This window comes from Canis lupus, chromosome 26 (genome assembly GCF_048164855.1).
Source record: "Canis lupus baileyi chromosome 26, mCanLup2.hap1, whole genome shotgun sequence".
Taxonomy (NCBI): Eukaryota; Metazoa; Chordata; class Mammalia; order Carnivora; family Canidae; genus Canis; species Canis lupus.
Genome location: NC_132863.1, coordinates 49,609,737 through 49,620,582, shown reverse-complemented (window position 1 = coordinate 49,620,582; position 10,846 = coordinate 49,609,737). Strand labels below are relative to the sequence as shown.

Here is a 10,846-nt window from a genome sequence, read left to right as displayed (position 1 = left end):
AATCCGTATCTGTGCACGTATGTTGTATCTGTACACGTGTGCGTGCGTGTGTGCACACCTGTGAATCTATGCGTGCACACATATGTGCAATCTGTGCGTGCTCCCGTGTAGCTGCGTCCTCACTCACGTCTGCGCACCAGCACCTTGGAGGGGCCAGGGGGCCGTGTGCCCGCCGGGCCATGGTCCAGCCTCCCCGCCCTCACCGCAGTCCTCCTCCCGTCGCGTTGCCCTCCCTGGGGGCCAGGGCCCTCCGCCAGCCGCCGGCAAGCTCACGTCCAGGGGCGCTCACGTCCAGGGGCGCTCACCTCCAGGGGCGCACGCCTGGCGAGCCGACTGTCTCCCTGCCCAGAGGCGGGCCGCGCCGCGCCACCCTGGGGCTCCTGCCCTCCCCCGCCACCCCTGCACCTTGTCCCAGCTGTGGTGCGTGTGGGTGCCCCGCTCAGGCCTCTGCCGTGGGCGCCAGGCACGGGGTGAGGGGTGAGGGCCGGCCAGCCCCGGTGCCCTCAAGCTGCCTGGCGGCCGCGCTGCCTCCTGCAGGTGACATCCCCTGTCGGCCTCCCCGGCCTCTGGTTTTCGCATGTATCCCGCACTGTGGGGCCGTCGTACAGTAGGTGCTTCAGGAAGTGGAGGTTTGTCGTGCGAACAGTGAGCTCCCGGGCAAGTCCCGGCCCTTGGGTGTCCCCTGAGAGCCTTGCGCCCTCCTCCAGTCTGATCCTGTGTCTGCAGGAGCCTCGGCTGGAGCGGGGCTGGGGGGGACAAGAAGCAGCCCCTCTGTCCCCAGGGCCCCCAAGCCCAGTGACTGGTACACGGGGCCAGAAGGGAAGCGTCTGTCGTGGAAGAGTCCCCCTGGGTTGGCGCCGATGCCCTCTCGGGTGGGGGACAGCTCGACATTTCCTGTTTTAAACTGAGTGACGTGAGTTCACGGTTCTCAGTGGCTCTGCGGCTGCTCTCACCATTTCTCCCGGGATTTCCCTGGACTGTGGGGTCTGCACGTCTGGAGCCCCCCGCCCCGTGTGCCTCGGCATCCCTTCTTGGGGGGCCTCCCCAGGTACACTCGCCTGCTCGGGGGCAGCCGCGGGCCGGGGCATGGATACGTGCATGTGCTGGGGCCCAGGGCGGCAGGGCCCAGGGAAGCCGCCAGCAGGCACTCCAGGGACAACCAGAGCAAGACAGCTTCACGGTGGAGGGGGGCCGGTTCCCGTCACCTCCTGCCACCAAGGGGCCAACACCCCCAGAGCCCTCTCCTGACCTGCTCGCTCGCCCCCAGACGTGGGAGGGCACGGGGGTATCCCTGCTGAGTTGGCGTGCCCCCTCCCAGGCCGGGGCCCAGGCAGGGCTTGCCCTCTCACACACAGACCCAGCCCCCCTGCACCCACCTGACAGCAGCCACCACGCAGGCCCTGGCCCCACCCCGTCAGACCTCCACCTGCCTCCCTGCTCAGCCACCCTCAGGTGCGCCCCTCCCACCTTCCCGGGTTTTCCACACCCACTCCTTCCCTGGACCTCCCTGCTAAGCCCTCCCTGGGAGGCTTCCACATTAGGTCGGGCGTCCGCGGGGCTCCCCTGGGCCCCGGCCCTCCTCCCGGCAGCCCCATCAGACGGAACGGCTCAGTGATTGCACCATCATTTGTCCAGCGTCCAACTCCTCGAGGGAGGCCGAGGGACGATGTGCGTCTGCCTCACCCAGCGCCCAGCTCCGGGCCTGCTCACGTGGGTGAAAGGAGGGCCGTGCGGGGCCCACACACGTCTCAGGGAGGCTGCGCTGGGGAGGGGGGTCTCCCAGAGGGGGCTCAGAGAACAGGCCTTCTTTGAGAGGCTGGGGGAGTGGGGAGGGGCAGGGCCGGAAGGCGGGTCCCAGTACAAAGGGTTCTGTCTGCAAAGTCAGGCCTGCACCTGGCCTGCCTCCCCCAAGCATCCTCCTGGAAGAGGGGCCCAGGCCTCGGACCAGGAGCTCTCAGCCCAGGGGAGCCACCTCCCGCGCTCTGGGGCTGGCTCAGAGGGCCCTGGCCGGCACAGGGTAGCAGGCCTGGGCACCCGCTCTCCTGCTGTGCAGAGCGCAGGGGCCAGAGCCCCATGCAGCAGCTTCCTTCTGAGGCCAAGGGGTGCAGGGGTCCCAGGCCGGATCCCCTGGAGGCCACAGCGGAGGCAGAGGCTGGCACACCTCCCCTCCCCAGAGAACTGCTGCACACCCCTTCCTCCTCTGAAACCACAGACGTGGGAGCAGCTGTCGAGCAGGAAAAGTCACAAACACCCAGCGCCCTCAGCGCCAGGAGGGCAAGGGTTTAATCCTCTTCTCCCTGCAAGAGAGGTCGCGGAGGTCAGTGAGTGGGAGGGAGGGAGGGGAGGTGCGCAGGGGAGGGGCTGGCCTGGTCAGGGCTGTGAATTTGCACCCAGCACCCTGGCTCAGGGGTCAAGCCTCTCCCTTTGCCTTCCCTGAAAGCAACCCCATGGATCTTCATGTCCTTGTCCCAGTCCTGGTCTCCGCGCCCGTGTCTCTGGGGGTCTCCTGCCCTCCCCTCTGCAGACCCTCTAGAGAAGGTGAGGCCTGAGCCATCCTCTAGGAGAAGCGGGGCAGCTGCCAGGCTCGAGACAAAGGGGGATGGGGCAGGAGGGGGCCAGGAGTCCATGCCTGCAGCAGCCTGGCTGCTAATTCTCTCTAATTGCTTTAAAGTTGTACTAATTGAACTGATTGAAAACAGAGTCTGGGGGTGAGGGGTCTGAAGGAAGGAAAGTGTGTCGCCCAAGATGTCGGGAGCCCATCCCCCAGCCCAAGCTGACGCCTCTCAGCTGCCCAGGGCCTCAGCCAGGGCAGCTCTTTGTCTCCTGACCACAGGCCTCCCCTGAGCCCCCTGCCAGCCCTGGAGTCGTGGGCCGAGGGGGGGGAGGGGCCAGACAGAGCCAGGGAGTCTCCGAACAGGACGGGCCGGGCCGCGCTCCCTCCACGCACACAGCCCACGGCATCATGCAGCTGCTGCACGCAGCCCAGCACACCGGCCGCCGGGTGTACCCGACGAATCCCCCGGACAGGCCTGGGCCCGGGACCAGGGGCCCTGCAGCCCACCCGCCTCACGTTGACGTGGCTGTGACACATTTGCTCTGCACCTGAGCGGGAGACCCGAAAGCAGGCCCGGCCCATTCCCCCCCCAGACTCCAGGGAAGGAGCCGGGACACATCTGGGGAGGTGAGTGGCCCCTCACAGGCCCAAGATGCAAAAGCGGGTTTTTGTTTCTCTGATAAGCGCGCCATCGCCCTCGGTGTCCGGTCACTCCGCGGGCACAGAGTCCACCCCTTCCTTCTAGGCCTTCTCCTCCAACATGCGCTCTCGCTGTCGCATTGGGGGGGCTCCTCACGCCCCCACCGCCCCCAGAAAGGGACTCAGTCCCCCCCCAGGGTGTGCCACTCCACTTATGGCCACCAGGTGCCACTGTGGACCGCGTGTCCTGCACAGCCCTGTGCCTGGCTCTGCTGGCGCCGTGGAGCGAGCTCCCGTGGAGTTGGGCCCTGGAGGAGTCTCCGACCAGCTTTAGTCTAGACGCGCACACCTGTGGGAGGGGCTCTAATAGCTTTTCAGCTCAGGAGAGAGGGGGCTGCTGGGACCGGTCTTTCCTCCAAGAGGCTCCAGGCAAATCCGTCGTCCTCCCAAGCTGGGCCAGGCACCTGGTGGCCCCCGCAGGGAGGGGAAGCAGTCAGAAGAAACCTCCGGAAGATTCTGACCACAAAAAGTGCTCAGCCAATCTCTCTGTACTGCGGGGGACCAGACACGACTCCAGAAACACCTCCTGGAAGACCAACCAGTCACGCAGAAAGTTCGGAAACAGAGCCCTAGGCCTGCTGTCAGGGGGGGCAGGGGTCACGGTGCCCAGGTCCGGGTGAGGGGTCTGTTCCCCCAGAGGAGCCACTGGCCTGAGCCCTGGGTGGCCAGGCTGCCAAGGGGCCGAGGGGCTGCGGGCAGGAGGGCGTGAGGGCAGCGGTGGCGCAGGGGGAGAAGGGGTTCCCACCACGTCCTGTCACTGGGAGCGGTCGAGCCTGAGGGATTGTGCACAAACAGGAGCACACGTGAGGCGGCCCCAACCCCCTGCGAGGCCCCCAGAGCATGGGAAGCCCTGGGCGTACGAGCCAGCTGGGGCTTGCGGACAGGACGCGCACAAGGACAGCAGTGACCTCAGGGAGCCCGCGGTTCAGTCCTTGGCGACTCCCAGGGCCGCTGAGAGATGCCGGGGAGGGGGGGCTGCGTGGGTGGGTGCGGCCCGCCCTGGGGACTGAGGAGCCGAGGGGAGGAGCGGTCAGGGCAGAGAGCGGGGCTGTTCCCGGGGGCCTGGCCAGCCTCGCTGCGTCTTGTGGGGCAGGGGCAGCAGGACGCGCAGGGCCTGGCAGGCTGCAGGGGGGCGGTGGCCTGGCCGAGATGTGGGAGGGCGGGGCCGGGGGACAGCTGCAGGGGCCGTGGTGACAAACAGCAGGTCTTGGGAGGTGGGAGTCTCGGGAGCGTCGGGGAAGGTAGCTGGATAATGAGCTGATTGGCAAATGAGTAAACAGCAATTGCTTGATGAAAAATGTTTATGGTGCAATTAGCAGCTGTGCCATAAATAAAAGTTTAACTGTGTTTATTATAAACTTGTTGAGCCACGGAAACAGCTCCCTGATTGAGCCTTTGATGCTCTGTGCGCCGCCCGTGTGCCGCAGGAGGGGGCGAGCTCTCCTGACCCCTCCTCGGGCCACAGTCCTCTGCGGGCGAGGCAGGGCCATCCCTCCCGCCGGGCCCCCAGGCCAGGGGGCAAGTGCCCGCCTCGCCCCTGCCCTCCCAGCCCTCGGCGGCTCCCTGGCCCCGGACCCTCCCCGGTCTTCAGCTCCTCCCGCCACAGAACTGTCTGGAATGTCCAAGTCCTCCCTCGGCCCAGCGCCCCCACCCCCCCTGGGGGTGAACGCCCTGGGCGCCGTCTTTTTGTCGCCTCTCCCCTTACGTTTTGGGGGCAAGAAAATGTTCAAACACAAAGACAATGAGAAACACTCGGGGGTCAGCACCCCTCCGGGAGGGGCCCCTGGGATTCGCGTCGCCGGCCGCCTGTGTCACAGGGTTACCCCAACGCACATCCAGGCGCCGTGCACAGCAGTCGGCAGGTCACGTTGATGCGATGCAGACAACACGACGTTCGCTGGCGCTTCTACTGCTCAGCCTTCGTTTTGAGGTGCTTCGGTCTATCCGGCTGATTTCCTCGCGTGGCATAATCACGGGCGAAGAAACCCCAGGTGCTGAGGGGCCCGAGGCCTGCGTCGCCAGGACAGGTACGTCGTCAGTGGCCCTGTCTCCGTGCCGCTCAGGGCCTCGATGACCCGACGCTGGGGTGCCCTGGGGGCTCAGACAGGTGGCGTCGTGTCTCCTCACCTGTCCCTGGAGGATCTGAGCTGGTGCTCGGCCGACCTCTCGTGCCTTCTGCGTGACTGGTGAGCCGCGTGTCCTGTCCTATGATCTGGCGCTGGGAGGCAGCCTCGTGGCCGGGCAGCGGGTACCACACACCCAAGTGCCCAATTTGGAAGCCAGTGACCCGGAACCACAGGAGGGTCCCCAAGGGCGGCAGAGGCTTCTCCTGGGTCTTGCCCCCGAGGTCTCCTGGGCCTGGAATGCTCTCCAGGCCTCACCCCCTCCGCTCCCGGCAGATCCCGTGTCTGCTGCGCTCCAGGACGGTGGTGCGATGCCGGCGCCCCGATGCTCATTGCTAGCTCAGCCCCCCTGGGAGCGGGATGGCGGGGCTCCTCCGGGGAGAGAGGGAGGCAGCACGCGGGGCTCCTCCCCACCGTCCCGTCGGTCAGGCGCCGATTGTCCTGCTGGCCTGTGTCTGGACATCTCCGGTCTCCGGAGTCGCCCTTGCAGCTTGGCCTGTGACAACACCCTCACTTTCCCTCGGTTATGACCCTCTGCGCTCCGACCCCTGAACCTGCACCCTCGCTGCCCTCACCTGCTGCTGCGGTTCCCTGGCCCACGGCGGAGGGTCCACCCCCCCCCCCAGGAGCCAGCGCGCCCCCCGCAGCCGTGCCCCCCGACACCTCGTTGCCTCGCACTTGAGACCAGTGTTGGGTGCTCCTTAGAATCCTTTTCATCACAGAAGGAAAAGGGTGATGTTTCCAACCTGGAAACTAAGAAGGAAAAGCACCTTTTGGTGTCATGGGTGTGATTGCACGTGGCTGTGCACACACCCCACACAAGGCTGCTGGACGAGCTCTTGTTTGTGTCTCTGTCCCACTAGGGCAGCCGTGCCTGCCAGACGGTGGATGGTGGATGGTGGCCGGGGCGCGGTGGCCAGTGGCCGGGGGGTGGTGGACGGTGGAGGCGGATGGTGGCAGCAGGGCTGGGCGCTGACGGAAGACCTCAGAGGAGCAGCCCCTCCAGGCCGCAGGAAGGGACAGGTGCAGAGTGGGTTTCCTACGACAGAAGGTGATGTTTGAGGCCCGCGGGCAGGACTTGGCCGCCTGAGGAGGAGGAACAGTGACCCTGGGGCCCTCCGCCCACCCAGCCACACCCACACCTGCCCGCTGGCCCCTGCCGGCCTTCCCGGGCGTGGCCCTCCGCACCTGCTCCTCCCACATCAGCGCCTCCAGACTCCCTCCTCGCTGCTCATTTCCTTCCTGGGCCACTGACACGTCTCCCAGCCCTGTCTGTCCCCCAGACTGTGGGCTCTGACCACGGAGACGTCACCGGCTTGCAGGTAAATACATTCACCTTTGGTCCGCAATGGCCACCTGGCCACAGCTGCACCTGCCTTCCGTACGTGGCGTCTTCTGTACGGCCTGAGGTGGGGACAGGCAGGGGTTAGGGACGGCCAAGGCCATGCCAGCTCACGCCTCGCCCAACCAAGGCTCCGAGGAGGGCCCTCCGCACCCAGCCAGAGGGCCGCCAAGCGCGGTCACCCAGTGAGCCTGAGAATGACGGTAAGAAGGTGACCTGTCCCTTTAATTTCTTCCCCAGCAAAGCCTCCAGACTACAAAAACAACATTTTAATTTAAATTCCGATTCCACATTCATTCACGGAGCAACTCTGAGCAGGGATTTCATTAAAGGCTTTAATAGATTTTATAGGACTTGTCACATCCGGAAAGGTGATGGAGCAAATGCATTTTCTCTGCCTCCAGAATTTCAACAACGGCTCAGAAAACAAATTTACCGTGAAAATGCAGAGCAGTCCAGCCTTGTACAGACAAGGAGAAGTGACCTCACTGCAGGTGAGCAGAGCCCCGACGGGCCTCCCGCTCTGCCGCCCACACCGGGGCCACTGCCACCAAGGAAACCCAAGGACAGGCTGGCCCAAGTGTCGGGCCTCGGACGGCCCACGCACCGCTCCCTGCGGGCCCCGCCGCCTCACCCGGAGCTGGAAGGTGTGCTGGGCGGGCTGCCCTCCCCGCCGGTGGCCCTTTTGGTTTGGGGCACGGCCTGACCTTGGACCTGGCGCCGTCCCCTTTCCTGCAGGTGCAGCCGCTCAGACGCCGGAGCAGCTGCCTGTCAGCGCCACCACACCAGGGGTCGGCACGCAGGTAGGGTGGCCGACGCACGGTCTTAGAACGGAGTCCTGGAAGCCCCCGCATCGGGCAAACCCGGGGGCCAGGCACGGGGTCGGGCGGGCAGCGGATGAGCCCTTCAGCCCTTCCACCCAACTTGCTGGGGCCCCGTGGCTTCCCCAAAACCGACTGCTGCGCGTGGAGCCCATCGGCCCTGCATCCTCCCCACCGCCCAGGGCCGCTGGCATCTCTGTGGGCCCTGGACCCCCCTGCCAGGTGCCCCAGGAGGCACGTCCCGCCAGGTCTCCCCGCCTCCCCTTGACCTAGCCATGGACGGGGGGCACCCTGCACACGCCCTGCTCACTGCTGTCCCCGGGGACCCCACAGCCCACCTCTCCCCCGGGTGGCCTGTGGACCCCAACCCCACTGGCCTCTCCCAGGTGGGCACGGACAGGACGCCACAGGTACCCCACCTGCTGGGCACTGAGTTTCTAACGGTCAAGGCAAGTGGGGGCGCCCAGGGGCTCGGTCGGGTGAGCATCTGACTCTTGGTCGTCGGCTCAGGCCGTGATCTCAGGGCGTGGGGTCGAGCCCTGCATCCGACTCTGCGCTTGTATGGAATAGGCTTGAGAGTCTCTCCCTCCCCCTCCACTCCTCCCCCCCCCCCCCACACTCTTTCTCTCTCTCTCTGAAATAAAGTCTTTCTAAAAAAAAAATCAAGTGTTTAGGAAACTATCAGAGCAAAGCACCAAAAATAATTCTTTTAAGAATTTGGCTTTTTTTAGAAAACTGTGTGTGTGTATTTACCGGGAGGAGGGAGGGGGGCACAGAAGGAGAGAGAGTCGCAGCAGACTGTGGGGAGCTCCATCCCGCGACCCCAAGGTCATGACCTGAGATGAAACCCTGGCTCAGATGCTTACCTGACTGGAGCCACCCAGGTGCCCCGGGCTCTTTTTTTCTCCTGAAAGTGTACAAAAAGTCATCCTGAGGACAATTATTAATGTTTTGGACTTTGTTACACCAATTTATACTTTAATATTCTTTTAACATTGAATTTTATGTCAAGAAACAACTTTCTGGCAAGGGCTTGACCCTGCTGAGTGGATGGGTGGACTAGCGTGCACATGGTGCCCCTGCGGGCCCGTGGGCCATCCTCGGGGGGACACTGGGTCCTGCACACACCGCGGCCTCCCTCACACTGTCCCCCTCCACAGACCCGGCTCGAGCACAGCCCGGAATCACCGTCCCACGGCCCCAGGGACCGCCACGGGCTGGAAAGGGAGACCAGCATGTGTCCAATCACCCCACACAGACCCTTCCCCGTGACCCCCAGAGCCTCCCAACCCTCACCCCGGGCACCGTGGAGGCCCTGCCCATGTGCCCTGGGGGTCCTCAACCGGCCCCTCCCCAGGTCAGGTGCTGGACAGCCCAGCATGCAGCCTGCCCCTCCTCGCGGGCCCAGCGCCCGCTGCACCCGCCACACCCGCCCCCTCGCTGCTGCCAGAGGACTCGCAGGACCCTGGACCGGGCTATTGAGCCTCAGCCACGGGCCTCAGCCCCATAGGGCCCGAGGACGGACCCCACTCTACCCCACTCTACTCTACAGAGGGCCCGCCCGGAGTCCCCACACTCAGCTCTCCTGTTGCCCATCTGGAGCGCGACAGGTGTCACCTGCCTGGGCCCTCACTGACCCGGATCTCTAACTTGGATCTCACACCAAATTAAATCCTAAATGGACCAAAGATGCAGACGTTTAAATACAACCCTGGAGGTACTAGAACACAGCACAGGAAGAATATTGTGAGCTCACAAAGCCCAAATCATACAAAATTAATCACTTCACGTACTTCTGCAGGGCCAAACTGCCTTAAGCAAAGATGAAAGTCAAAGGACAAAGGAAGAAAACTATTTGCAAGTATTTGGGGCTAAAGCCTCACTATGCAAAAAGGCTGTACAAATCAATAAGACAAAGTCCAAGAACCCCAGGTCAAGGATTAAATAATTTATAGGGGGACGTCCCAGGGGCTCAGCGGTGGAGCGCCTGCCTTGGGCTCAGGGCATGACCCCGGGGTCCCGGGATCGAGTCCCGCGTTGGGCTCCCTGCGAGGAGCCTGCTTCTCCCTCTGCCTGTGTCTCTGTCTCTCTCTCTGCATCTCTCATGAATAAAGAAATTAAATCTTTCTAAAATTGCTTATTTATTTATTTATAGAACAAGGAGAAATTATAATTTTTAAACACATAAAAAGTTGTTCAACTTGACTCAGGAGGAGAAATGCAACCACGCACCCTCCTCCTCAACCCCTAGGTCGGCTGCGGGGGTCCCAGGCCAGCTCGGGGGGCAGCTTGACAACAGATCTTTCAAAGTGGGAACTGCACCCGGGTGCCCAGCGCATCCAGGAGCCACCGTGAGACGTCAAGGTCAGAAAGAGCCTGGATGTGCGGCCATGATGGTCGCAGCACGTGGGCCCCAGGACAGAGGCCCCTCCCTTGTGCCTTTTTCTTTTTGAGTCATCTACATGTACGACCTGTCGGCCCCTCCAAAAAGGAAAAAAAAAGTGTTAAAATATTTATGTTTATGTCTTTTGATTCCCCATCCTGTAACTGATCCTGAGGCTCTGAGCTGGGGCGTGGGGGCAGGCACCCCCGTGTCGGGAGGGCTGGCGCTGCAGGGGCCCCCCAGGATGCCAGCCTCCCCGAGGGCCTGACAGGAGCTCCCAGCGCCCCACAGATGGGTCCCTCCCCGGGAGCTCCTGGCAGCTCCAGGTGGGCAAACGTAAGAAGGCTCTGCTACCTGGCAGGTGACAGACACAGGCTGAGGGGCCAGGACCCTGCCAACCCCGGGGTGCGGTTCTGCGTGTCCGGGGCTCTGGGAGGGCCCACGAGGGCATGCTGGACCCGAATGCATCCGTGTGTCTGTCGTGCTTCAGGTGAAAATAAAGAAACAGGGCGCCTGGGGGGCTCAGGTGGGAGAGCCTCTGCCTTCAGCTCAGGTCATCATCTCGGAGTCCTGGGATCAAGCCCCGGGTCGGGCTCCCTGCTCCGCACGCACCCTGCTTCTCCCTCCCTGCTGCTCCCCCTGCTTGCACTCTGTCTCTCCATCTCTCTCTCACTGTCTGTCTCAAATAAATCAGTAAAATCTTTTTGGAAAGAAGGAAGGAAGGAAGGAAGGAAGGAAGGAAGGAAGGAAGGAAGGAAGGAAGGAAGGAAGGAAGGAAGGAAGGAAGCTAGACCTCCTCGGCAGTGGGACGGGGCGCTGAGGTCACTACAGTCTCCAGATGCTGTTGAACCAAGTGTTGGGGTTCCCCACCAAGACCAACGACCCAGGAAGAACTGTGGGCTGACACCCCTGGGGGCTCTGTGG

General features: G+C 63.6%; 1 long non-coding RNA gene across 1 annotated transcript; it reads left to right on the top strand.

The window, feature by feature from the left end:
- The first annotated feature begins 6,589 nt into the window (after positions 1-6,589).
- Positions 6,590-9,635, top strand: LOC140617939 (uncharacterized). The gene is made up of 4 exons (XR_012018090.1): positions 6,590-6,698; positions 7,123-7,365; positions 7,457-7,521; positions 8,700-9,635. It is a non-coding gene; the product is annotated as an uncharacterized lncRNA (long non-coding RNA).
- Positions 9,636-10,846: the final 1,211 nt, after the last annotated feature.